The sequence below is a fragment of the Haliotis rubra genome, unplaced genomic scaffold (genome assembly GCF_003918875.1).
Source record: "Haliotis rubra isolate DU_JTF1 unplaced genomic scaffold, ASM391887v1 Scf1, whole genome shotgun sequence".
Taxonomy (NCBI): Eukaryota; Metazoa; Mollusca; class Gastropoda; order Lepetellida; family Haliotidae; genus Haliotis; species Haliotis rubra.
The window spans coordinates 296,246-320,123 of NW_025764891.1; the positions used below are offsets into that span (position 1 = coordinate 296,246).

Here is a 23,878-nt window from a genome sequence, read left to right on the forward strand (position 1 = left end):
ATGTCCCTTCTTATAGTTGCAGGGGCGTTGGGGTAGCCTAGTGCTTAAAGCGTTCGCTCGTCACGCCGAAGGCCCGGGTTCGATTCCCCACATGGGCACAATGTGTGAATCCCATTTCTCGTGTCTCCCGCCGTGATATTGCTGGAAAATTGCTAATAGCGGCGTAAAACTCAACTCACTCACTCACTCACTCTTACAGTTGCGATCACGGTTTTACTTTTCACCTGATGAAGGAGCAAGCATACACCCCGAAACGTCACAATAAAGAAGTTGACATCCATAAATCTTGCTTTTCTTACGTTTACCCAAAGTCAGTGAGTTTGGTTTACCGCCCTTCGAACTGTATTTCGGCCTTATCACAGCTTAATAGGTGGGGATAACCTACAGATGTATTTTGTGAAATTCACGAGCACAAGTTTCCTGACCATTCTAGACACATAGGGATTCGAACCTACTAAGGTTTCGACAATAACGTTTGTTCTTAAAGTATGGATTTTTACACTGAAACACATCCGGTACGGGCAGTCATTAATTCACAGGCGTTAGGGAATTGACAGTTAAGCACTGGAAAAATGGCTCACACACATACACACACTGTTATCTGTTTACACAACGTTTTGCAAGTCATGCGTTGTCATACTGCTTGCACATTCATTCTGACTTTGAGAAACGGGAGAGTAAGTGTCGTTGAAATATACTCATGCCAATAATGGTTGTCACCTACTTCACTTTTTTTAATTGGAGAGGGGGTGTGGTGTGGGTGTGTGAGGTGTGTGAGGGTTGGGTTGGGGAGGGGGGATATAAAATGTATATGATTCACACACAGCGATATTCAAGAGTAATGTCGGTCATGCCGAGGGCATCGCCCCTACCCTGCGTACGGAGGTTTTACACGGAAGTGTGAAGAATCAATCAAGCATAACATGGATATTAATAGTTGCATAGATTATATAAAATTATGTAGCTCTCATACTTAAGTACCTCTCGAGGAGGCTCAGTAGGTAGTGTGAGTGATATAGCCTTAGGCGACTATTTCGGTAATGTTTTTAAGACGCTGCATCAAGATGTTTAATACTGGACATAAACAGAAAAAATATTATTTCGGGGAAATCTATTTTGTGAACGCTGCGTTAACCCAGGTTATGTCGATGTTAAACATATTACAGAACGACAGGACATGGACGGCAAGTTGAAACAAAATGGTGAGTGAGTGAGGTTAGTTTTACGCGGCTTTTAGCAATATTCCAGCAATATCAACGCCGTTGAACACCAGAAATGGGCTTCACATACAGTACTCATGTGGGGACACGAACCTGGGTCTTCGCAGTGACGAGTGAACGCTTTAACCACTAGGCTACCCCACCGCCCCTGAAACAGTATCAGATAACAAGGTAACACATTTGTCCAAATACACAGCAATATATCTAGTTCGGGAACGGGTACGGCTTCGTTTGAGTCCTGTACAGTCATGGAGCTCATTGCATCTAGATCTATGTCCTTGCACAGAAATACACAAAACGCAGGCAAAGCAGATATTTTGTTTGGCGACATATGCAGCTAGACAGTTATATCAGAGACATCAACAGTAAACACGGTGTTTGTTGTGTGTTTTGTTTTGTCTGGGGTGTTTATCTTTGGCGGTGATTTACAATGGGATGCCTATGTCTATCACATCAGATAGTTCGCGGTGGGCGAACTGGCTAAAGCGCCAGGCTAGTGATCCAGCGAGCTTGAGGTGACGGGATCGAGCCCACCTGTGACCGGGTGTAAAAGCCATGGAGTCAACTTTGTGTGCAGACTCTTTCAGTGTTGTCACAACCCCTAGTATACAGTACACAACCCTGTGCACTTAAAAGAACCCACGAATCCGTTGGTATATGACAGATGGTGGCCACATGAATACGTGCAAACACCTAGCAACGTGCAATAAAATTTGGACAAAGTACTGTGACTATGTGTCCCAGTCCACCCAGCTGTGAATGGGTACCTCGTAAGGATGAGAATGCCACAGTAACTCGGTGCGCCTAGTGGCTGCAAGAGTTGTATGATCCCCAGAGAGTTGAGATTGACAATACGGTGTGCCGTTGAGATTGACATCCAGTGAACGAGGGAAAAATTAAGCGCCTTTGAGCAGCTGAGCTGAGCTGGATATCGGCGCTATACAAATGTTAGTATGTATGTATGTCTATGTTGGGTACTGATAAGTTGATGTTAGCTCGTATAAGGACATAACATCAGGACGATGTTTTAGGGACGTATTGGTGTCTAAAGTTTCAGTAGACAATGGAACACCGCGTGCTTCACGTTTGGCTCAATTGTGAATGACGTTAACTCTCATATGTTCATATATGTTGGGGTACATATTACAAAAACATCAACTCGTAACTCATATTGTAATCTCGATCTGTTTCCAAGGATTCCCGGAATAGTGAAGTATCATAGATAGATAGTCTTTATTTCCTCCACAATTGAAGATTACAAGGGTACAGTTTAAATGGTTAGAACAGGTTTAATGTACAGGTGAAAGACAAGATATTACACAAATAGATGTTGGCATTTATAAATAAAATCAGCAGGCAGGAACATTATTTTGCACCGGATATCAAAATCAATGTCAGCAGCACATTCTGGAAGACCACCAAGTAGAAATGTAATCATAATGTCATCATCGTTTGCCCACAAGTTGACAAAGCAATCTACATCGTGTATATCAATGACACTTTCATACAGTTCATTTCTTTCTTTCATATTCATACGGCAAGATATGAACACATGCTTAATGATATCATGAGCAACAGTACCACAGCAGCATTCTTTTGATTGAAGTCTTCTTGATGCAAGTGAGACAATACGAGACATCTGTTTAAATTTACATAACAGCCACAGTTTATTATGTTCAGCAGATCTGATAGAGACATATCTTGATAGGTCCTTTCGTCTCATCATACGGCTGGTAAGGAGGGACATATCCATGCAGTGCACTTTCTCCAACACAGTGCTAGTCCACTTGGATTTACTGACGTACGGACTTACTACGCACTTGACGTACCAAGATAGAGATGGTAGCGTTGACAGTAGTAGAAACAGTAGCATTGACATAAGTATTAATATCATTGCCTGGAACAAGCGGAGGAGGAGACGAAGGAGCAGCAGCTGAAGTGGTAAGGGGGAGGAGTGGACGAATGAGCAGCAGGGGAACAAGCGGAGGGGAGTGGACGATATCGCCCAGGGGAACAAGCGGAGGAGTGGACGATATCGCCCCTTGGATTATTTGTCTGAGATCATAACCGCTTAGTTGGAAATTTACTGCTGCAAGCCATTCAAGCAATCAACAACGTACAACACCAAAAACACACACCCAAACAAACAAAACAACAACAACAAAAACAAGAAGAATACATCAAACAAAGGTATCATTGACATTCAACCCATGAGTTCAGGTAGCTCCAGGCGTAATTCTGAAACTCAAATAAATATACACATAGTCTCCATGTAATCACAGTAAATCATTCAGTCTCTTTAATAACCTCTCTGTTGTATGATTTAGTTTGGTTGTTAAACTGACTGTGACATAAAACAAGTTCTAAAATGCTTCGGTGAAAGATCAAAGGCGCCGACAGTACTTTATCAGACGATAATGTACACTTTTTCCATTACGTCACAATGTATTGACGTCACTGCGCTATTCTAGTCTGCCCCCTCGTAATCGAACACTTTTCGAAGGATATACTGTCTCAGTTCGACTCACAATTTAACAGTGACACGGCAACGTTCGCAATGTTTACTTTCCCACAATGCATCCGTGGAATGTCATCTAAACTTACGTTGGTAGTAGAAATGCGATGTTCATATTGCCCCATTTGATTTACGTTAATCACAGATGCATATGAAATTAACCCGAACGAAAACCGTCATCAAACTGTTTATGATTTGTTTTTCTGGTAACGTTCGTCATACCGTAGGGGGGCAGACACATCAATAGAACAGCGCGCCAGTGAGCCCTGATCATCCTCGTGCATTAACTATAATACTTCAGGGCGAAAGTGCGCTTTATTACACTTTGCATGGTGGTAGAGCGAACTGTATTTCTTAAACAACATACACGAAACATTTCAAATCCCTGAATGATCGGTAATAATTACAAATGGTTTCTCTTTTATAACAGGAAGATTTATCGTCGGGCTTTATCGTTGCCACTTCTGACTTACCTGTGCTTTGCTTGACTAATGACCCCATGACCTATGACGCAGATGCCCTGTAGTCAACGTCATTACTCTTTGTGACAAACAGTACCTGACAGGTGGTTATGTTACACACCATGGACTTATTTAGCTCTGGTTTAAGACCTGGTATCCATAGTTACGTTTGAGGTTGTTTATACAGTATTACAAACAATAAAATAGATTTGAAATTGGAATTAGTTACAAAGGCAATACATTACTGCATCCATGTCTGAGTATATATCACGCCCAATCGCTAATTCTTATTCGGCCAGAAACTATGCTAAATGTCAAACTAAAGCTTACGTAGATAATTGATGATGGCCAATAAAGCAGCAAACAAGACAGGTTATACAATTGTGTAATTAACAAGGGTATCATATATGTGTGTTCACGTTCGTAGTGTTTTGTTCTAGTGACATTGTATTTACATTTGCGATGGTTTGGTTGAAACAAATTTCAAAATGTATAGTTTCTTTTACCCAGCAGTATATGTAACGAAATTAAATAATCAGCGACACATATCATTGCCTAATATGTAACTTCTGCCCTGTCAACATATTTCGTTTTGAAACTGGAAACGTGAGATTAATTCCAACATCCATTGATGTAGCACACATGTGACTTTCATTGATATTCTTGTAGGTGACACTCAGTGATAAGGCCATATGTGATTGGATTCATTGATAGGACTAAATTGGACACTTATTGGACAAAGCATGTGGGCCTTTTTCGATTGGCGAAGTATGCGATTAAATTTAATTTTTATGAGGTGAAATGTGACACAGAGGAGTCCAAAAATGGCATCCGTTGAATATGACACTCACAAAACATTTTCAACAATTAATAAATGTATTTTTGTGGTTTTGTAAAGGTTTGATCAGATCATTTGTGATGTTCATGAAATAATATATACTATGTACTATGTCGGTCATCAAAAACCAAAACGAAAGCGCTGTTATGTGGTTTACCTCGTTCTTAACGTACAACTGACTTTTCCGTCGTAGATAGTAATGTGACTAACATGGGTAATAATCCACATAGGAGCTGCTGGGGTATGTCTTAGTGATCGTTGGGTGGGTACTGTAACATAGCATTATGTCATTCACTGGTTGACGACATCGACAATTAGAAGACATTTCAGTTGAAGTAAATCAGTCGGACTTAGCTCTATAAGCCTATGTTACAACACTATTACGTCGGAGAACACAAAGCAGACGCTTTACTCAATGTAGCATAGCGTTGCCAAGTGGGGACATTAGTCTAAGTCGTACGCTATTGTAAAATGTAATATCCGAGCCACAGTATGCGACAGCCAGACAATTGAGACTGCAGACACAGTATGCGACAGCCAGACAAATGAGATTGCAGACACAGTATGCGACAGCCAGACAATTGAGACTGCAGACACAGCATGCGACAGCCAGACAAATGAGATTGCAGACACAGTATGCGACAGTCAGACAAATGAGATTGCAGACACAGTGTAGGAAAGTCGGACACATGAGACTGCAGCCACAGCATGCGACAGCCAGACAATTAAGACTGCAGACACAGTGTGCGACAGTCAGACAAATGAGACTGCAGACCCAGTATGCGACAGTCGGACAGCCAGACAAAGAGACTGCAGACACAGCATGCGACAGCGACAGCAGACAGGCAGCCAGACAAAGGAGACTGCAGACACAGTATGCGACAGACAAGTGAGACTGCAGACACAGCATGCGACAGCCAGACAAAGGAGACTGCAGACACAGTATGCGACAGCCAGACAAAGGAGACTGCAGACACAGTATGCGACAGCCAGACAAAGGAGACTGCAGACACAGTATGCAACAGTCGGACAAATGAGATTGCAGACACAGTATGCGACAGTCCAGAGACACACAGTATGCGACAGACAGACAAGGAGACTGCAGACACAGTATGCAACAGTCGGACAAATGAGACTGCAGACACAGTGTGCGACAGTCGGACACATGAGATTGCAGACACAGTATGTGACAGTCGGAAAAGTGAGACTGCAGACACAGTATGCGACAGTCGGACAAATGAGACTGCTGACAAAGTATGTGACAGTCGGATACATGAGATTGCAGACACAGTGTGCGACAGTCGGACGAATGAGACTGCAGACACAGTATGTGACAGTCGGAAAAGTGAGACTGCAGACACAGTATGTGACAGTCGGACAAATGAGTCTTCAGACACAGTATGCGACAGCCGGACAAATGAGACTTCAGACACAGTATGCGACAGTCGGACAAATGATACTGCAGACACAGTTTGTGACAGTCGGACAAATGATACTGCAGACACAGTGTGCGACAGTCGGACAAATGAGACTGCAGACACAGTATGCGACAGTCGGATACATGAGATTGCAGACACAGTATGCCACAGTCAGACACATGAGACTGCAGACACATAGTCAACAAAAGCCAAACAGATGTGGCCACAGATAAATACAATCCAGACACATGCCGGCCCTAATAGACAGACCAAATGCTTATGAGGTTTAATGTAACAAACGTTGTCGCAAAATACATACAGCGACGAGGCCCTGTACATAATCATTTCAACATTTAGTCCACTTTGCGATTCCGATTATGTATAATAAATGAATATGTGTTTACGAATCCATATAAAATTGGGACGAAACCAGATGTTCGAGTAAAGATGAGCACATCTATCCCTGCCAATGGACCTCGTCACAAACACACGAAGAGGCAGGTCGATGCTCACCTTAACAAAGAACACAAACACAACACGGGAACACCTTGTACTTAAAGTCAGAACCCGCTCAGGTTTGCGTTGAGGATCTAAACACATTTGTACGCTGCAACAGACCCAGACAGGAACATGTGACTCAGATTATCTATCCGGTATATTACCTAGACATATGCAATGAAATCGATACACGCGATACAATTTGGCCACGTGTTATACAGTACAGTCATCGCCAAACTGTTGCATAGGCAACACGAGGTCAAAACATGACGGATTTGCTCGTTCGGGGCTGGTTAGCAATATAATTAAGACCGTTCTGTGGTCACACAACCATTAACGTTGACCTATATCACAGTTATTGGACGATGTGGACGCTCGATAAGGCATGGTCCACTTCACAAACTGGCCACGTACCATGGTGAATGGCTGTGTCATTAAAGGTGAAATACATCATGAAACTAACAATGTTAATACTGCTCGGTAGGGGCTTGTAATGTTAATCATGCAGCCCCTCCTTAGTGTTCGGCAATCACAGTCCATGGAGCACATTCAGTGGCAGTGAACAACACATGTTTCATATATCATGCCAAAATCATTAATGCTTTGATAATAAGGTCTATTCTTAATCAATTCTAATTAATCTTTCTTGCCCATATTGGTTATGGTTTTGTAAAGCTTTCGTTCAGGTTTTCAGTGTTTGATGAAGGTATAATTGGATTCACACCGGTCGATAAAGACAGACTGGTGAAATGTTTTATTATTCATGATCTACCATTTACGTTTACACTCTAAATAAGATATGACTTACGTTTTGAAGTGCTTCTCCTGTCGTTAAGAGGTTTGAATAGCATCTACAAAATTAATATAGAATGTCATTACTAAAGAATACCAGTCTATCCTCAGAAATAAATTCATTTGATGTTACGGGAAAATAGCTGTGAAAAATATGAATGGATTACTGAAAATCAGTGATGACGTCAGGAGTTCGCAGAAAGGTACACATACGCTAACGATAATTTACTTATACTAATACGGACACTGACGTTATTTGTATACATAATACTCTTCAAAAGAAGTTAAGGACATATGGCAGTTTAATGTCAGTGCACAGCCAGTTCAAGCGAAGGTCGAATCTATTTGACAAACATTGACAGTTCTTCAAAGCAAATGGGAACTTTCTGGGATTTTTCATTTTGTGTACTGACGTAATATAATGTGTAATACTGAATATATTTGGTGCAATTTGCAGATGAAACTACAATAACTTTTGTTCTATTGGAAAAGGGACTCCACGAACTTTTATTTACATTAACAGTTTTCGCTAGATTTTCAGGTTTAAAAGTTAATACTCTGAAAACAAACTTGATAAGGATGGGATCAAAAAGATATATCTAGATATATATCTAGAATGGAAACTGGATTGTTCTCTTCACACTTTTAGGAATAGATTTTGATGCGATTGTAGAAAATAAGCTAGGTAGTAATTACAGAGATGCATTCGATAAAACATTCAAAGAAATTATAGTATTTCCAGAGGCAAATTTGATAAAAAGAAAAGAATTTAATCATTTAGTCTGTGCGACTATGGGAAGAAATGTTATATTGAAATCTAAATTTCTGTCAAAATTGCACTTCTGATATTTGGGAAAATCGTCAGAAAAGATTTTTGTGTATTTTATCTAGAAAGTAGAAACCTGATAAATGTTGTTTACCTCTAAAATGGGGAGGTATGGATGTACCATTTGATAAAAATGTTATTGCAGCTCCAAAACTGTCATGGACCAGAACAGTAATCAGTAGAAACTGTAAATGGACAGTTATACCACCATTAGTCCCAACCTACTCTATCCACCTATATACTCGGATCTGTTATTCCATACGTCCCAAATATATTTTGGAAGGATGTGCTGAAGGCATGGACATTATATCTGGGGAAAACTTAGGGACATACTGTGTCAATCTCTTGGGTATAACAGCTATATAATGAGAGATAATGGCCAACCTGTATATTATACCAAATGGACAGAAAAGGGGGAAAACCTTTATTAGTGATGGTTATCTGAATAGTGAAATAAGTATGGGAGACATTCAGGATGAATAAAGAATTACTACAGATTTTCTCGACCATGGTATGGAAATCCAGTCATTCTACAAGGTAGAAACTCTGTCAGTATAGTGCAAACATGACTGTTCTTAATGTACCAAATGGCTTGGTAATCTGTCAATAAGGAAAATTTTTGTTTGGCTTTAAAAGGAAAAATCACTAATATAATTCTTTAAAAGTTTTTTTATTACAAAGCAGTGTATTATAGAATGACCAGAAACCAAAAGAACACTTACTGTGAGACTAACTATGAGGAAATAATTAAGTATGAACTAAATATATTGCATGTTCAAAAGTTTTATACATTTTGGTCATTTTTTGTACACACTGTTTAGGAATCTGATTATTCAGAAAATGTATAGTATCACTATTACCTTTTGCTCTGTGCTAACATTTTGTTGTGTGAGAATATAAGTAAAAATTGACCCAGATGAATTGTACTAAACTTTGAATGTATTTACAACTTGAAATATTGGAGCATATGCTGCTGTATCACATGAATACCAATGGGAAATTGAAAACTGAAAAATACTTTCTATGGAATCACTGGTTACCATGGTAAACTTTATCAAATGTCTCATGTCTCTCAGCCCCTCTCACTAATTTGCTTGGCGAAATAGTGAAATTTGTTTGGGTAAGCAAATGTCAGGCTGCTTTTGAGAAAATAAATTAAAACCATTCACATAAATTCTCCTGTTCTCCTAACACCAAGTTTTGAGAAACCTTTCAAACTGGCCATAGATGCTAGAGACTTTGGTGCTGGAGCTGTCATGTAGCAAGAACACGCTTTGATCATTCGTTTTTGTTAGTTTTCGAGGACGTTCAACAAACATCAGTGTTATGTTGCACTGTTATTCATTTGTTTATTGTAATCCAAGTATAAAACTGTCCAGCAGTTGTAATAGATTCTTAAATATGAGTTTGATTTGACAAATAAGGTAATATTGGCTATTTACACCATTTTTGGTTTTGGCTTTGTTTCGTCTAATCATGCTACACAATGTTTTCATCGAATGATGAAACATGTGAATTCAGAATTCATGAAAAATACACGATGCCGACAGTAAGTCATATGGAAAGGTTTGAACAGAAATGTACGTAAGAATGTCTTTCTGCACATTTGTACACTAGCAACTCTAAATTAATCGGGAATGGATATATATTTAACGCATGTTACCCAGACACAGACCCAGACAAGTACATCACACAAATGCACCACACAGGTACATCACACAAGTGCATCGCACAAGTACATCACACAAAGACATCGCACACGTACATCACACAAGTACATCACACTAGAACATCACACAAATACATCACACACGTACATCACGCAAGTGCATTACACAAGTACAGCACACACATGCATCACATAGGTACATCACACAAGTGCATCACACAAGTACATCACACAAAGATATCGCACACGTTCATCACACACGTACATCACACTAGGACATCACACATGTACATCACACTAGGACATCACACAAGTACATCACACAAGGACATCACACAAGTACATCACACAAGTACATCACACACGTACATCACAAGTGCATCACACAATTACATCACACACGTACATCATACAAGTACATCACACAAGTACATCACACACGTACATCACACGTGCACATCACACAAGTACATCACACAAGTGCATCACACAAGTACATCACACACGTACATCATACAAGTACATCATACAAGTACATCACACAAGTACATCACACACGTACATCACACAAGTACATCATACAAGTGCATCACACAAGTACATCACACAAGCACATCACACACGTACATCATACAAGTGCATCACACAATTACATCACACAAAGACATCACACCCCTACATCACACAAGTGCATCACACAAGTACATCACACACGTACATCATACAAGTACATCACACAAGTACATCACACACGTACATCATGCAAGTACATCACACAAGTACATCACACACGTACATAACACAAAGACATCACACAAGTACATAACACACGTACATCACACACGTACATCATACAAGTACATCATACAAGTACATCACATACGTACATCACACAAAGACATCACACAAGTACATCACACACGTACATCACACAAAGACATCACACAAGTACATCACACACGTACATCACACAAAGACATCACACAAGTACATCATGCAAGTACATCACACACGTACATCATACAAGTACATCACACAAGTACATCACACAAGTGCATCACACAAAGACATCACACACGTACATCATACAAGTACATCACACACGTACATCACACAATTACATCATACAAGTACATCACACAAGTACATCACACACGTACATCACACAAAGACATCACACAAGTACATCACACACGTACATCATACAAGTACATCACACAAGTACATCACACACGTACATCATACAAGTGCATCACACAATTACATCATAAAAGTGCATCACACACGTACATCACACAAGTACATCACACAAGTGCATCACACACGTACATCACACACGTACATCATACAAGTACATCATACAAGTGCATCACACAAGTACATCATACAAGTACATCACACAAGTGCATCACACACGTACATCACACAAAGACATCACACAAGTGCATCACACACGTACATCACACACGTACATCATACACATCATACAAGTGCATCACACAAAGGTATACAGGTAGGTACATAAATATATATCTCAACGGAAATGTGTCATTCCACGTACATCTGCAAATACCAGGCAAACGACCCTGAAGTATATTTCAATTAGTAACGTATTCACTAGTTCTCAAGCTAAATGTACAGTCTCATGAAACTACGTGTGACAAATGTGTCAGATTGATGAATAGTACTTTATTGACTACCACAGACACCGGGTGTTAGTACAGACAAATCTGAATTCAAAAGTTTCAGAGCTTGTATTTTTTGTCTGTTTTGGACTTCAGGTTCTTTTTGTTAGAAAGAAACATGACTGCTATTTTATGTGTAAAATCTGTATTAAGTAGTTGTATGGTTCAATCTGAATTAGAGCACTGTTCACTCTTTATTCACACAGTTTTTCCTGAACAGGTGGAAAACAGCATGTACAATGACAAAACATCTCGCCATATTCAATTAATGATATACTGTAGAAACAACAGAAGAACCCATTATCTATGACACAACAAGTATAAACATTGATCAGATACTTTGCATTTCCCACACTTTTCTTCCATGAATAATCAACACAGTTTGGACATCTACACAAGGCATGCAACGTGTTCCATAATGTGAATTATATCGAGTTTCACAAACATCTGGTACAGTCATTGTTGCACACTGTGATGATTTGTAGTGTATCTGGTATTGCAATGCTGCAGTTATCTGTCTTCAGATTCATGTATTCCATACCACCATACTTGCATATGTGCCCTGAGTATGTTGGATGAGGCAATTATTCAATCATTTAAATAATTCCATTTGTTTTATCAAAAAAAGAGGTCGAGTTTGTTGGCTTGGATACGTCTTTTCCAAAGAAAATTACAATTGTCATTTTCCATGAAGCCCTTCTGTCGTACCATGGACGGGTGAAACGTATATTTGATAATATATATTATAACAGATAACTATAAACGATTGGCGAAATAGCGATGTTGGTGACTTCTACTGATGGCATGTTCATGTTCAGCAGGCTACATAAAAAGTGTGGGCAGTGGGGTAGCCCAGTGTTTTTTTCGTCATGCCGAAGATCCGTGTTTAATTCCCCACATGGGTACACCGCGTGGAGACCATATCTGGTTTATCCCCGCCGTTATATTGTTGGAATATTGCTAAGTGCGTCGTAAAACGATACTCACTCTTTCATGAAATGTATGAAACGTACTTAATAATATCATTACTTCCCACCCCTACCCCTTTGGTGAATGAAGTCAAGATTCGTCTCCAGATACTATCATATCGCTCGTATCAACGTCACAAGATGGTAAGGAAAATTTTACTTTAATAACAGAGCAAAGAGCAATTGTAAAACAAAATCACATATAAGCATTTCATACTTGATAATCTGAATATTGTATCACTTTGTTTTGATAAACACAACGACATGCAAGACAAGCACATTAGTGTATTATTATGTACTGACATGTTTAAGCTCTTGGTACAGGCTTGTAGGAGCCATCACAGAGCTAGGTACACGATGTAGAGTGTTGTAATTGTAGGGTATCGAGTGCACACTTCTAATATACAGAATTGTATATGAAATGACATGGCGACAACTTAGTTCTGCACCTGTCATAGTCATCTGTACTAACTACATTTGGATACACATCTATATTTAATTTTACACGGCTAAAGTAACAGAGACTTTGTATTCTCTGACGCTGACGTCATATAATGAGTGAGTGTGTTTGGTTTTACGACGCTTTCAACAGCAAAACCACTGCGGGTGACACCAGAAATATGCTTCACACATGCTGTACGAACCCGGATCTTCGGCGTAACCAGCGAACGCTGTAACCGCAAGGCCAGAGCCAGTTTAAAGTTGGAAGTGTGTCGTGAAAGGCAGTTATGTGCTGATAAGATTGGTATCTAGAAGAATAGATTCACAGAACACTGATGTGCTTATGATGACGTATAGGTTATACATTTATGTACAAGAACATCCCCATGTTATTGAATGTAGTTCGATGAATATTATCTCACATGAATGGGTATAATGTTTGTTCATGCTGTGAGAAACGTACAACATGGCAATTCCCATGAAATTCCGTAGACTATGGAATATTTATTGAATAAACATTTGGGCGTGTTACACAAATGCACTCCCCATGAGATTTGACGTTTGCATACATGTATATTCACCAAATGGTTTTAAAACCTATGTTAATGTATCGTTCATGGCAGTATATTCAATTCCCTCGGATAATGTATGTCTATGAAATTCCCACTAGGGCTGAATAGCTATTTGTCTGCTGGATTCGATATACTTCCTGTTTAGAGCTGAGTTTAAAAAACCTGCGCATTGGGTTTCAGGATTGGGTTTATTTGCATACATAAAGCCATGCTGAACCAAGCCAGAGGAATATGAAAATAAATCAGATGGGGGTGTACTACCAGGACCAAACAATGCAGTTCATGTCACCCACGTGCTGTAACTAGCAATGAGGTATACCATCCTTTGCTACAGTCCCCGGCTGAATCATTTGATATTCAACTCAGACATATGATCATTGTTTTCACTGCATACATATCTTTAACGAGAGCCATTCTGAATCATATATAATGTAGGTCAGCAGTGTTTATAAAGACACAATGGGGGTACAATACTATAAAGGATAAGTTTGTGCAATAAGAACATGCACCTTTAAGGTTTGGAGGTTAAGTGAGGTGTTAGCAATATTCCAGCAATAGTACGGTGCAGGAAGATATGGGCTTCACATTATGTACCTATGTGGGGAATTGAACCCGGGTCTTCGCGGGAGAGCTTTAACCACTTGCAATCGGTCAGAATGTAACAGGAACAAATCGTTAATCAAACCATCATAATAATGTAAGTGACATATTTTGCAAAGCAATTTTCGACCCAGTGAGTGGGTGTGTGGGTTCAACGCCTCTTTAAACAGGCATTACAGTTATATCATGGCATGACACCTTCGTATGGTTGGGAAGCTTGAAGTGATGCATGTTTGTTTATTATTATGTTTACCGCTTTTGTGATACCCTCGAGCACCGGCATTGTGCTGTATAACCTTTAAACTTAACCGATTGAAACTTGTTTCGAATTCCCGATCACAAGATTCTGATACACCAAAGGGACGCCACCCTGCAGAGACTTTTGGCGCCTTAGACTTCTGTGCACACTCTTAAACGACTACAAAATACATGAGCGTTAAATGTAATACTTATGTAAACACGCCTGTACATGGTGGCAATAACAGTTCCTGGACCAAAATGAACTTTTATCCTTGTACATTGAAATTAAAGCCATATAAAGTCACATTTGTCGTTATCTTCATTCTGCATAATGATTAACTTCCGTGTCTGAAATATATTGCCTAAAGTGTTTACAGGTCACAGATGGGGCTATTGGGTTGTGTAGATAAGAATCCCGAGCCAGGTTCGACCTGGATAAAAATATAAGCGAGTGAGAAAGAATGAGAGATTGAGGAGGATAGTAGTCAGAGTGAGAGCGGGTGGAGAGGGTGAGGAGGGTAGTAGTCAGAGTGAGAACGGGTGGAGAGGGTGAGGAGGATAGTAGTCAGAGTGAGAGCGGGTGGAGAGGGTGAGGAGGATAGTAGTCAGAGTGAGAGCGGGTGGAGAGGGTGAGTGGAGGATAGTGGTCAGGAGTGAGAGCGGGTGGAGAGGGTGAGGAGGATAGTGGAGTCAGAGGGAGGCGGGTGGAGAGGGGTGGGGAGGATAGTAGTCAGAGTGGAGAGCGGGTGGAGAGGGTGAGATAGGAGTGAGAGCGGGTGGAGAGGGTGAGGGAGGATAGTGGAGAGTGAGGAGGAGGTGGAGAGGCGGAGAGGAGAGAGCAGGTGGAGAGGGTGGGAGAGGAGGATGATAGTGAGGTCAGAGTGAGAGCAGGTTGAGAGGGTGAGGAGGATAGTAGTCAGAGTGAGAGCAGGGTGGAGAGGGTGGGGAGGATAGTGGACAGAGTGAGGAGGCAGGGTTGAGGGAGGGTGAGGAGGATAGTAGTCAGAGGGAGAGCGGGTGGAGAGCGTAAGGAGGATAGTGGTCAGAATGAGAGCGGGTGGAGACGGTGAGGAGGATAGTAGTCAGAGTGAGAGCGGGTGGAGAGGGTGGGGAGGATAGTAGTCAGAGGGAGAGCAGGTTGAGAGCGTGAGGAGGAAAGTAGTCAGAGTGAGAGCGGGTGGAGACGGTGAGGAGGATAGTAGACAGAGGGAGAGCGGGTGGAGACGGTGAGGAGGATAGTAGTCAGAGGGAGAGCGGGTGGAGAGGGTGAGGAGGATAGTAGACAGAGGGGATCAGAGCGGAGGCTCATCAGTGTGGAGACAGTGTGGATGGTAGTAGTCAGATTGAGAGCGGGTGGAGAGGGTGGGGAGGATAGTAGTCAGAGTGAGAGCAGGGTGGAGACGGTGAGGGAGGATAGTAGTCAGAGGGAGAGCGGGTGGAGAGGGGTGAGGAGGATAGTAGTAAGGCAGAGGGAGGCGGGTGGAGAATGGTGTGGAGGATAGTAGTCAGAGGGAGAGCAGGTGGAGACGGTGAGGAGGATAGTGGTCAGAGTGAGAGCGGGTGGAGACGGTGTGGAGGATAGTGGTTAGAGTGAGAGCGGGTGGAGACGGTGAGGAGGATAGTGGTCAGAGTGAGAGCGGGTGGAGACGGTGTGGAGGATAGTAGTCAGAGGGAGAGAGGGTGGAGTGGAGAGGGTGAGGGAGGATAGTAGTCAGAGGGAGAGCGGGGTGGAGACGGTGTGGAGGATGGTAGTCAGAGTGAGAGCGGGTGGAGAGATGGTGAGGAGGATAGTAGACAGAGGAGAGCGGGTGGAGAGGGTGTGGAGGATAGTGGTCAGAGTGAGAGGAGCGGGTGGAGAGGGTGAGGAGGATAGTAGACAGAGGGAGGAGCGGGTGGAGATGGTGAGGAGGATAGTAGATCAGAGGGAGAGCGGGTGGAGACGGTGTGGAGGATAGTATTCAGAGTGAGAGCGGGTGGAGATGGTGAGGAGGATAGTAGACAGAGGGAGAGCGGGTGGAGACGGTGTGGAGGATAGTAGGTCAGAGTGAGAGCGGGTGGAGAGGGTGAGGAGGATAGTAGTCAGAGGGAGAGCGGGTGGAGAGGGTGAGGAGGATAGTAGTCAGAGTGAGAGCGGGTGGAGAGGGTCAGAAGGATAGTGGTCAGAGTGAGAGAGGGTGAGGAGGATAGTAGTCAGAGGGTGAGGAGGATAGTGGTCAGAGTGAGAGAGGGTGAGGGTGTTGAGGATAGTAGTCAGAGGGAGAGCGGGTGGAGACGGTGTGGAGGATATTAGTCAGAGGGAGAGCGGGTGGAGATGGTGAGGAGGATAGTAGTCAGAGTGAGAGCGGGTGGAGAGGGTGAAGAGGAGCAGGAAGCATGACAGAGAGGCGAGAGAGATGTGAGTAGACGCGTCTGAAGTTGGGTGAGTGATTTAAGATGTGTGAGTATGATTTACACCGCTTTTAGCAACATTCCCGCAATATCACGGCGGGGGGCACCAGAAATGGCTTCACTCTGTAACCATGTGGGGAATAGAACCCGGGTATTCGGCAAGACGCTTTAACCACCAGACTACCCCACCGCCCCTGAGGGTGGGGAGTGAGTGAGTTCGGCATGTGGAGATAATAAAGGAGACTGAGAGGGGGTGAAACGAACAAAGGACAAAAGAAAGAGAGGGAACGTATACCGAATGAACCGAATCTTATCCACAACAATTTGACTAGGTACATCTGTCTATACCACACGCTGAGGAGCCGCTTGTTACGTTTGACTTACGTTAGCACTGGTACTAATATCACCACCCATGGTCACCACTGGGCACGTACAAACAGTCGCTTTGCATTTTAATTACTCCAAAGTTATCTATATACCAGTGTTGTGGTTACCAACTGAGGCGCAAACAGATCCTGTACCCACCGGGTGTTGTGAACTCCTAATATTATAAAGCCCTTTTAACAATCGTAATGGCGACTGTATGTAATGACATGAAACATGACCCAACTATAACAATACATTGCGGTACACCCAAGGGGCTTATCGCGGATATAAAACACCTGGTAATTCAAAACTACTGTGAATCTAGAACAGGACATAGCTTCTGCCGTGTCAGGAAGCCAGACACCCGTAAAGATCCGGGTTAGAATTGGCCTTCATCAACCCGTGCTTGTCTTAAGAGGCGACTAACGGGATCGGGTGGTCAGGCTCGCTGAGTTGGTTGACACATGTCATAGTATCACAATTGGGCCGATGCTCTTGGTGTCAGTCACTGGATTGTCTGGTCCAGAATTGATTTTTACAGACCGCCATTATATAGCTGGAATATGACTAAGTGTGGTGTTAAATGTTTTTCCTCAGTATCAGTTCAAGCACTCTCAATCAGGTAACAAATCACCACGAAGTATGTTGTTGTGCTTATACAATTCTTCCAGTTCGTGGGGCGCTGGGGTAGCCTAGTGGTTAAAGCGTTCGCTAGTCACATGGAAGACCCGGGTTTGAATCCCTTCAAGGATGCAATGTGTGACGCCATGATATTGCTGGAATATTGCTAAAAATAATCTCACTTAACTCACTCTTCCAGTTCGTCACAGCGATGGGTTATATTTAACAGGAGTATTTTAATTAGTCCATTCAACAGATGAGTCATTTTCATACAGCTTTGATAGCTTTTTGTATCATATGACATTTTACTCGACATCTGTAACTGTTATCCCTGACGTTGTATGTTAAACACTTGTTCCTCACAATCTACAAGAGGTCGCGGCAGTCCTAGTTAAACATCCTCTATGTCGGAAGTAAATTTCCTCTATTTGCATCAGCCTGTTATCGGCATGATAACTTCATACGGAAAATGCCGATACTGGCCGATTTCAGTCCTGTCGAAGGTCAGGTTGACACACGGCAGCCTGAATGTTTGAAGCCGATTGTCACATGATATATGTTATATGTGTCATTGAAATAGGTGGCGACCCGCAACTTAATAAACACAACAACACGAGATTATCGCAAGCATCCATTTGCTTCCTGTTCGATGTATGAAAGGTGGTAGGTGTATATTTACAAGGTGTAAACAGAAGGTTTGTATACTACTCAAAGTTTACTAAGGATCACCGCATTGAAATGCAATGCATCTGTTAATGTACCCTCAAACAATATTGCATGAAGACTTGTTTATCGAACGTATGGCCGATATCATATCCTAAAATTTCATGTCCAATAATCAGATCCCTCCTTAAAAGTCAAAGTGTCTGGTGAAACTTGAAATGTCGAAATTCACAGAAACACATTCATTGCCCAAAACTAACCAACGTTCAGTAGCGCGTATGCACATTCAGACATTCCCGGCGGCGGTACATACCTGTCAACCGTTATCCAGTGCTACTGATCCAATCCCTAATTATGAACCCCGTCCATATCGGCCATGTTCAGCTACGTTTGAACTTTGAAATTTTCTTGACGATGCCTAACCCGGAATAAGTTTAGACAGTCTCTCGACTCATCCATGAAACGTACTGGCCCCGTCCCCTATTCCAGCCAAAACGTTCAAGCTGCTGGTCCGCAGGTCATTTCTGAGTGTGGTGACAGTCACGGCTGCAACCACGAGAAACCTGTGCTCCAGCTGTGTGGTGGAACGCTGTTACCCAAAGTGTCGCCGGGTAGTTGAGTCAGATGTCTGGTATTGATTCCATGTCCTGCCAATGCAAACAGTGATAGTGATATCCTCATCATGTTGTTATGTTCTCTGTTAATGGTGCTCAATGATTCTGTCACGATACATCCAAACACAAGTTTTTCAAACATCGTGACCATGTTCGTCATGAAAATGAGGATTTCCAGTATCATTGTACACCGGGGTGTTTAAATTTGTATTTGTTTCAAATTTTTATGTCATCAAAACATGACCCCAAGTCAACTTTGAATAGTATTGACAAAACTGCTTCTAGGCGAATGTTCATGTGTACGGTTGGTGTGCTGTTCGAGTGTTGAGTTGGTGACAGAATGAGGGAGTGAGCAAGTGATTCATTGAATAGTCTATTTAGTGAATGAGCTGTTGAACGGTATATTTGGTGTCTCAGGGGTTTGAGTTGGTGAGTGGTTGGTATAGTGAATCACTGGATTACTGAAAGAGTGAATGAGTGAGCGGGTTACTTGGTGAGTACGTAATTAGACTCAATTAGACTTGATGCAGTAAGCATGCCCTGTGTTACAACAAAACCCAAAACCCTGCTTGTTATTTCATTCACGCTACACAAGATAAACACTTCTTTAACGCTGAAGATCGTTTAACAGTATGGAATACATAACACCATCGGTATGTGCTTTTATCCCGAAGAGTCCTTGAAAGATTAAGTAGGCGGTTACCGTACATGGGCCTGTTGCTGTTGGCCTATTTGTTTTCTGTACTGTTGGCCTGTTTGATTTCTGTTACTGTTGGCCTATGTGTATTCTGTTACTGTTGGCCTGTTTGTTTTCTGTTGCTTTTTTTGTGTGTGTGTTTTCTGTTACTGTTGGCCTATTTGTTTTCTGTTACTGTTGGCCTATTTGTTTTCTGTTGCTGTTGGCCTACTTGTTTCTGTTGCTGTTGGCCTGTTTGTTTTCTGGCACTGTTGGCCTGTTTGATTTCTGGCACTGTTGGCCTGTTTGATTTCTGTTAATGTTGGCCTATTTGTTTTCTGTTGCTGTTGGCCTATTTGTTTTTTGTTGCTGTTGGCCTATTTGTTTTCTGTTGCTGTTGGCCTATTTGTTTTCTGTTGCTGTTGGCCTGTTTGTTTTCTGTTACTGTTAACCTATTTGTTTTCTGTTGCTGTTGGCATATTTGTTTTATGTTGCTGTTGGTCTATTTGTTTTCTGTTGCTGTTGGCCTGTTTGTTTTCTATTACTGTTGGCCTATTTGTTTTCTTTTACTCTTGGCATATTTGTTTTCTGCTGCTGTTGGCCTACTTGTTTCTGTTACTGTTGGCCTATTTGTTTTCTGCTGCTGTTGGCATATTTGTTTTCTGTTGTTGTTGGTCTATTTGTTTTCTGCTGCGGTTGGCCTATTTGTTTCTGTTGCTGTTGGCCTGTTTGTTTTCTGGCACAGTTGGCCTATTTGTTTTCTGCTGCTGTTGGCCTATTTGTTTTTTTGTTGCTGTTGGCCTGTTGGTTTTCTGTAGCTGTTGGTCTATTTGTTTTCTGCTGCTGTTGGCCTATTTGTTTTTTTGTTGCTGTTGGCATGTTGGTTTTCTGTTGCTGTTGGTCTATTTGTTTTCTGCTGCGGTTGGCCTATTTGTTTCTGTTGCTGTTGGCCTGTTTGTTTTCTGGCACTGTTGGCCTGTTTGTTTTCTGCTACTGCTGACCTATTTGTTTCTGTTGCTGTTGGCCTGTTTGTTTTCGGGCACTGTTGGCCTGTTTGATTTCTGCTACTGCTGGCCTATTTGTTTCTGTTGCTGTTGGCCTGTTTGTTTTCTGGCACTGTTGGCCTGTTTGATTTCTGCTACTGCTGGCCTATTTGTTTCTGTTGCTGTTGGCCTGTTTGTTTTCTGGCACTGTTGGCCTGTTTGATTTCTGCTACTGCTGGCCTATTTGTTTTCTGTTACTGTTGGCCTATTTGTTTTCTGTTGCTTTTGGCCCATTGGTTTTCTGCTATTGTTGGTCTATTTGTTTTCTGTTGCAGTTTGCCAAATTGATTTCGGTTACTGTTGGTCAGTTTGTTTTCTGTTGCTTTTGGCCTGTTTGCTTCTTCGTCCTGTTGGGGTTCTTGTTTCTGTCGGGTTTAATTTGTTGTCACTGTTGGAGTGAATTTCACCGTCACTGTTGTGTTACTTCCTAGTACGATCATTCCTCAACAAAACACCAGTCGTTAAACTGGGTGTCGGTATTATATTCTATGAGACGATAAAGTGCACTTCTATTATGCAAAATATATACCTCGACATATGCTCGATGTACCCCGGACAAAGTAAAACCTAGTCCGGGCTCTGGTTGCCTGAATAACTCGCCTGCAAGGGCGATTATAGTTTTTAAAAAATCCTTAATAGATAATTTATGGGAAATACGTACATGCACTATTCATATAATCGGGCATACATTACAATGCTTGCGACAGGTGGGCAAGTCGTTTATCATTGTCAGCGAATCATTAACTATAAACCAAGAAAACATGTTAAATGCATTTTTAAACTAAAGATGCAATGTGAATGCCAAAAATATAAACAGAGCCAACTGTAATTGCAAAGGAAATAAAAAGTCCCTGCATCCATTCCTAAAATAATGTTGTTTTGGTTCAGTGTGAGGTATTCACTTATCAAAATCAAATCAATTCAAGTTTTAAATTAGTTTCCTTATCTTTACAACAGCTAAATATATTATTCCGTTTCTACGCTGTTATATATACTGTATTTATAGGTATGATTTAGTATACATATTTTCGTACATGCCATTTCGTGTTTATTGCCTGTATTTCCCTACGCATTAACGTGTGTAGATTTATTGATTTTAGTGAGTTGTTTATAGACAATAAGCCACATAATGTACAACAAGACATATATCAAATACACGACTAGTCGGATGCATTAGTACTAGGCAACCTTATAGACAACGTCAAAATGATTAATATGTGTGTGCGTGTGTGTGTGCGTGTGCGTATCTGTGTGTGTGACCTCCAATATTCCAACAACATAAAGCGAGCTACACAGGAAATGGGCCTCATAAATTGTACCCAGGTGGAGAGTCGAACCCGGCACTTCGGCCTGACGAGTGAACGCTGTAACTACTTGTATACACCACCTCCCTTGATATAGGACATGTGACATATTTTCATTGCAACAGTAACATAAGGTTATACTTTAGTGTACATTTGGTAGGTATATCGCTGAATATTTGCAATTATGTTTCAGAAATAATATTTGGGATAATTGGATTCTGCGGAAGCACTCTGTTAGATAGAAGTATGAATTACGCCACAAAAGATACACATTCAGGCATAAATCTGACTTAGAGATTAATTGCAAGTCACCAGGGACGCCTCTAAGGGCCATTGCTTAAAACTCGTACCGTTTTGACTCGGTAAGGTCGTGGTTGACAAACACCCCACAAACAACATTACTCGCACTGTAAATATTTTCACTATCAGAGTCATACACTCCCATGCATTCTCACTATGCTGAATCAACAGTACTCACTGTCAATGGAAAGTTACAGTGTGGGGTCACTCGGGGACGTGTGGCTGGAACCAGTGCGTTGACAATGGAGGCTCAAAGGCCCAAAGCCACAAATGGAGATCACATGGGGCCTGCATGTGTATGGACAGTGTAATAATTTAAACATTGCGTATTGGTCTCTGACACTGGAGAGGTGTATCTTATATCGTATCAAAACGTCAGCAAAGGGGACGTGATACTGCGCCAAGTCTAGAGAAGCAGGCCGGATTTTGGTGTCATTGTAACCTTATTATATACCGATCGAATGTTTCTGTGTTTTTAAAACAGTTTTATAGAATCAGTATGAATGGAAGTATAGTGCGTATTGCTTTCAAACCTGGTGAAAGGAAAGAGCATGTAGCCTGAACCTGATGCTTGACGTAAGAACTGAGAAGTTGTATGGTCTACAATAAAATAGATTCCTTCAATGCTTGACGTAGAAACCGACAATCTAGTAACGGGACAGAGCAGGCTACATCACCCTTTGTTTGACATAAATCCTGACTGGGTGGGACCAGGATACGACAGGTTACATCACCCTCTGTTTGACATAAGACCTGACGAGGGAGGACCAGGATACAACAGGTTACATCACTCTTTGTTTGACATAAGACCCGACTAGGGAGGACCAGGATACAACAGGTCACATCACCCTCTGTTTGATATAAGACCTGACTAGGGAGGACCAGGATACAACAGGTCACATCACCCTCTGTTTGATATAAGACCCGACTAGGGAGGACCAGGATACAACAGGTCACATCACCCTCTGTTTGACATAAATCCTGACTGGGTGGGACCAGGATACAACAGGTTACATTACCCTCTGTTTGACATAAATCCTGACTGGGTGGGACCAGGATACAACAGGTCACATTACCCTCTGTTTGACATAAATACTGACTGGGTGGGACCAGGATACAACAGGTTACATCACCCTCTGTTTGACATAAGACCTGAGTGG

General features: G+C 41.7%; 1 protein-coding gene and 1 long non-coding RNA gene across 2 annotated transcripts in view; one reads left to right on the plus strand and one right to left on the minus strand.

Annotated features, from left to right (window-relative positions):
• Nucleotides 1-204: 204 nt before the first annotated feature.
• Nucleotides 205-22,485, minus strand: LOC124279833. Its single transcript, XR_006899592.1, has 3 exons — nucleotides 22,409-22,485; nucleotides 17,321-17,325; nucleotides 205-216 (listed from the first exon to the last, which is right to left on the minus strand). It is a non-coding gene; the product is annotated as an uncharacterized LOC124279833 (long non-coding RNA).
• LOC124277639 (sodium- and chloride-dependent GABA transporter 2-like) overlaps nucleotides 17,118-23,878 on the plus strand; it is a 45,414-nt gene continuing 38,653 nt past the window's right edge. The window contains exon 1 of the mRNA XM_046715025.1: nucleotides 17,118-17,138. The gene's annotated coding sequence lies outside the window, so the exon portion shown is untranslated. The remainder of the gene's footprint in view (nucleotides 17,139-23,878) is intronic.